We start from the raw sequence: 6,172 nt of genomic DNA on the forward strand, positions 1-6,172 counted from the left end.
GCATAACTAGTGACAATCGCCCCCTGTGGCATTTCAACATATTGGTTTTCATGCATGTCCCACTCTAGACAGAGGCTCAACTAATGCAAATCAATAGTGTACTGCCACTCATGGGAACAGTTCATCTATAACTGCCAGGCAAGGCCATCTAGAGAAGGGAACACAAGCACCCACAGAATGATTTTGGCATTGTTAGGCCTCCTCAGTGAGGTATAACTTGGATCCTGTTGCACAGAAAGCACTATGTAGGGCATCATATCAAACATACAAAAGGATTTAGAGATTTTGCTTAGAGACATCTTTTAGCCATCTGTTGTCATAGACCTATTATGGCCAATAGTCACAGAGGATTATTCACAGTTTACTAATAGTTGACCATCAAATCAATCTCATTTGTTTGCTTATGACTTTCCTCACTCTCTCCTTGTTGTGTTTGTTCCTCCCTGTACCATAGCTTCGTTATCGACCTTTTGTTTTGATGACTTGTTTTTTTTCCACTACATACAATAGGGTAACTACTTTTTTGTTTTCCCTCAGCAGTCCATCTGAAAGCACGTGTTTTCCTGCTCTCTCCCACAGGTTCTTCTTCCCTTCTCAAATCCCTGCCTCTGCACTTACTGTGTTGCTCCCCCTTCCCATCCAGTTTCTCGGTTGTTTTTCCTCCCCTACCCGCATGGAGTTAATTTTTAAAATGCCGGATATTTTGGCTAAAAGAAAGACCAAAGTGCTTGTAAAGAGAAGTGATTGGACTTCAGCTTCGAGCAGAGATACATTGTGCAGCCTAATTGAGATCCCCCAGCTAAGGTTTTCTTTTTGTAACGACAGGAGATTGTGGAGTCCGTGATTGCCTTCTGCTGCAGCTGTCTCACACCCAGCACGCTCATCATCGAAAAGACGAATGCTGTCAACTTTAGGAGAAAGTTGTAGGATATTGGATTGGGGCAAGTCGCTCCCTCTTTGCTTCACTACCCTCTCCCGCTGTCCTCTCTTATGTGTGGAGACTCAGTGTAATGTACTGTTTCTTTTATACACTGATTTGCTAGTTTTCTATATCCAAGTATTTTTCCAATGGATATAAGTGTGTTAAAGTGCAGAAGCCAGATCGGAAATTCAAGGTCTGCCACTTAGGTTATGGCCCTCTTTTGAGTCTTGCATGCCTTCTTGATTGTAGAAACGCTGCCTGCTTTGAACGTTCATTCATATGAATATTTATTTCGCATACTGTGTGCCGGTATTCCCACTGCACCCTTTGCCCCCTTCTTTTCACCTCTGAGGTCCCCAACAAGGTTCGTTCAACCAACGAGTGCTTTTTACTGCAAGCATTAGCCTTAAAAATACCATATAAATGTGCTAGAAGTTCTGAACCCCACATGGACAAAATTTGGCTGCCTAGTGGGGCTGCCATAATGCACAGACCCTCACTGATACCTTTTACAAAGCCCTTGACCTTCAGGCTTTGTGGCTTGAATGCAGTGCGGTTCCTTAATACTGAATACCCAATATTGGGATGCTAATTTTGAGGAGAAAATATAGAAGAGCATAATATCAGAAAGTAAATTGTGTATACATTTCTCTAACTGCTCCACGTGCCTACATCATGATAATGTATATATTGTATGGATTGTCAAGATATGGTCGGAGTATGTAAATGCAGAGATAACAGGAGTTTATCTATGCTGCTCTATATGCAATTACCTTTTGATATTTTGACCCTTGACATTTTGGCTATATTAGTGCGCCACGATATTCTTGTACTTGATATTCCAGTACAATCATCAGAGTGTTGTAGAAGTCAGGTGTCACTATTATGAAATCAATGATACTCAATGAACCTCCTTGGAATGGTGAAGGCTGAATCTGTCCTGTTGGAATGAGATTCTGGCCTTCAAGTTGCACACATTTCTGTTTCATGGTTAACGTATTCGACTATGTTATATTACTAGGAACATTGCAGAAGAAACATGTCCAAAGCTGTCTGGATGTTATCAGCATGGACTGCAAATCATTCAGTTGACAGCCAATAATAGGGTTGCTCAGACTAACTCTATGCAGGTTAGAAAGCGCTCTGCGCCTTTGTCAGCACCCATGCATATCTTACATGGTTCAGTTTGTCAGTGTTCTATCCCGCGACCTTGACTGAAGGCAGAGACCACAGCAGAGCTGTTTTGGGCTCTGTAATGTAGCATTCACATGTTGGGTGTTACCTAAAGAGATGAGGTCTTAGAGGGCAAAATACAGAGTGTAACATTGTGGATTATAATTATGTAATTCAGTACAAATGTAGCACATTTCCCATATCTGCCAGATATTAGGAATGCTTGACTGGCACAAGTGTCAATATTCACTGCTGCTTAGACAATTAATTAGATATTTGCATTCCCTCCAGAGTTGCCATGGTGGTGTGTTTAGGGGTCTTTGGTGAGTTCACCCATGCAGTTCAAGAGATCTGAGTGCTGACTCTGATGTGAATCAACCGAGGGCAGAGGAAGTGCATCGGAATAATTCGAGAAGCCTGCCCAGTACCTATTTTACTCGTGTAACTGTTATGGTCTTTTTCAATGTTAACAAGTTATTTTGGACAACTGAATGGTTCTCAGTTCATCTCACAAGGGTGAAATACTGCATTCAGACTGCCTGGATCGAATCTGATGACTTCAGTATGCACAAAGACCTCAAGAGCAAGAATGTAAATGTTTTTCTTTGCATGGGCCTGATGCACAGCTCGTCCACCTTAAGGCTGGTGCTGTCCTCCTGAGTATACATTCTACCTCTTGTTGCTACCTTCAGGACACACCCGCTCTGCCTCTGCACTGCAGTCACCACAGGAAGCTGGAATAGAACGACGGAACTAATCCCCTTGGAAACAGCAGATAAGAGTTCTAACTACCGCTTCCCCGACCAGATACTGGCTATACCACCGACACACTCCAACCCTCAGTGTATTCTTTACCCCTCAGAAATTAGTAGTGTTTAAGAACAGTCTAACCCTTATTATACAGTTAGATCTATCCTCTTATGAAATCATTGTATTGCAACTCCCTTTTCAGACATGTTTAATTTCGCATTCTAGGGGCTGCTTTTTAGATCTTGTCTATAGATCGGTTCTATATGCTGAGGGCTTATAGTAGACCATACCAATGCGTACAGTGGGCTATGGGTTATGCATTGTCTTCCATTGGTAGGTTTTCTTACCACTCTCATTTGGTTGCTTCTTAGTCAAAGGATTTTCTTCCTCTTCTTGTGTTTATGTCTCCTTTTTTTTACCAGACTTTGACTGGATGACTTTAATTCCTTCTCTGGCTAAATTCAAGGGACTACTTTTTTGTTTTATTTTACCACTAAATAGGATTGTATATGTTTTCTTGCTCACTTATGTGCTACTTCCCCCTCAAATATCTGCCCCTGCACTGATTGCGCTTTCCACCCCTTAGCTCGTCTAGTGCGTTCCCAACCCTCTCCAACCAGCTTTATTTTAATTTTATTTTTACTTCCCCCTAGCTCCTCTGCTGCTGTCCGTCTCGACCTCACTGTGCCATTGACTCCGTCCCCCATTGCATTGCTCCCCTGCCCCTGACCGGTGTGTTCTTTTTATTTTACTTAAACAATATATTTTTCGGAGGGCCAGACTGCTCTAATATGCTGCTGGGATTTTTCTTTAAGACATTTTTTTTTATTTACTGTTCCTAGATTGCCATCGGCAATCACTTAGTGGTAAAATAATATATTAAAAAGAAAAAAAGGATGCTGCTTCTTGACGAATATGTGTGCATGTGCGGTATTACATGTATACATGTATGTCATCTCACTGCAGTGGCTTTAGTTTTTTTCCAATAAATAAATGAATGTTTCTCACAAGTTGGGAGCATTTTTCCTGTCCCAGACAACAATGGCGCACATGAAGAGGAAAAAAGTTGGTGGAAACGGAAGAAAGTCTGTTAAAAGCGTTTTCTTACAGTGGAATTGGCTGAGGCTTCATATTGAGAAAAGCCAGCATCTTCTCCATGTGGGTTGAGGGAGCTAGGTGGATGGGGCAGTCTACTCTTTGCAGCTGGCTTCATTGATCTGCAAGTCATGAAGTTAGATCCTAAGATCGATTCATCCTTTTACTATAGATGGATGGACTGAATGCCAAGTTTGAACCTTGAGGGCCTGACTAAGGCATTTTGAGGTTCATAAAGTATGCATATGCAAATAGTAACTCGATCGTTTGTTAAATTTAGGAGATAGTTTAGTTTGTGTTGTGCACTATATATATATATATATGGGAGTGTTTTAACTCAGTATTCGTTTAAGGCATAAAGTAAGACTCACTTGGCGTTCAACTAGGGACCAAAACTTGCATTACGTTTGCTCTATGACTTAACTAAACATTTTTTTTCAGCTGCTTCAATGTGCTTTAGGGCACACAGGTAAAAACACGGTGGAGCACAGTCATATACTCTGACAAGACCAGTCATCAAATCTGCAATTCTGAATGTTGCTATGACTGTTTGTTTCGTCAGAAAATATTCAGACCCATGCCATGCACTTGCCTGATTATCGGCAGGAAGGTCCAGGGCTAGCAGGGGCGTAGCTTCAGCTGGGGTGTTTGGAGTGTTACACCCCCCAATAAATGTATTTTCTGGTGAATAGTTGGATACAAGTGCTTTCAGCCGGATATTATGAGGTAATATTGTGTTTCTGTCACTTCGTACCCCTACCAATCCTCATACCTCTCCCTTTCCACTGCCACTTAAGCCCCTCTCATACACCCTGCTTGTCGTATAAATTATTTTCCGCATGATTGTCAGAAAATCTGAAGCTCACACCCCACCAATCTTACTGACCAAGCTATGTCACTGAGGGTGAGGCCAGTCTGTCTAACAGACCAGTGGAAAGGTCATGAGCCAAGACTTGTAGGGCCCAGTGGGTCTGAGCAGCAAGAGATGCTGCTGCATTGGATCACTAGGTGGCACACTACAGATAGGTCTTCATACTCAGGTGGCATATCTAAAAGTCTGTTTAGAGTCTGTTTATAGTCACAAATGAAGTGGCAGTGTAGCAAATTTGCAATGTGAAGGAATAACCTCTCCTCCAAACCTTTGGTCCATTCACCTTCTTTAGAATTGAGCGGACCACCAGCTTTCCATTGGCAGTGTCCCCATGGGGTTCACTCACAGAAGCTTAATTTGATGGTCTGATTGACTGCTGATTGTCAGAGTAAAGGCATCACAGCCCATGATTTATTTAGGAGTAAATGCTTGATGTCTTTTGTTGATTGAAAACCTTGGGACAATAAAAAGAAAAAGAAAAAAATGACCTCACACACAGTGTGGTAGTCAGAATCATTCAATCACAAATCATTGACATTATACCATAAACAATTCTAGACACTATGAACAATTTAACATCAAATTCCAAACTGAATAAAGTTTTAAAGCTTTATTACAATCCAAAAATCAATGTCACGTAAATGGTGTGCAAAACTAAGTTATAAACATACATGAAAACCCTAGGCTGACCAAACGCCTAAAAATATTTAACCTACTAAACATCAATACTGTTAAAAACTGCAAAACACAATATGCACATTATTATCAGATTTCAAAGCAGATGATGGTGACATCAGTAAATGATCAAAAATTGGTTTAACATTCAATTTCAGAGTTCAAGTTTCAGAGCTGGGCCATTCCTGCCACTAACAAGAATTTACACTTGCATGTGTGGGAACGGGCTAACACATGCAGGCAAGAGCAAAAGGTAAAAGAGACAAAAATAATTTAGAAAACATCTACCTACGGCAACTCACTGTACAAATACAATGGTATAATTATTAACTGGAAAAGAAACAAGATCCCACATTTAGTTATACCCCTCCTCAGGGGAGAGCAGACAGTAATATTCCATCAGGCAGGAGGTCACTTTCTTAAGGCATCAGTTGACAGCAGCATCAGGACAATGCAGAACAAGGGCTGCATATAGGATAGAACAGCAGTTCGGACTTAGTTGGCCATATTAGTACTAAACCACATAACGGAATAGGGCAATCAGATCCCCTTACCCAACACTTAAGAGCATAGCTGAGCTTAATATTTAGCCCTCTAACATGTCATGTGGAGGGATTCAGGAAACACAAATCACAATTTAAACACATCAAAGAAGAGTTACATCACAATTCTTCAAATACACCAAT

The sequence above is a fragment of the Pleurodeles waltl genome, chromosome 4_1 (assembly GCF_031143425.1).
Source record: "Pleurodeles waltl isolate 20211129_DDA chromosome 4_1, aPleWal1.hap1.20221129, whole genome shotgun sequence".
Classification (NCBI taxonomy): domain Eukaryota; kingdom Metazoa; phylum Chordata; class Amphibia; order Caudata; family Salamandridae; genus Pleurodeles; species Pleurodeles waltl.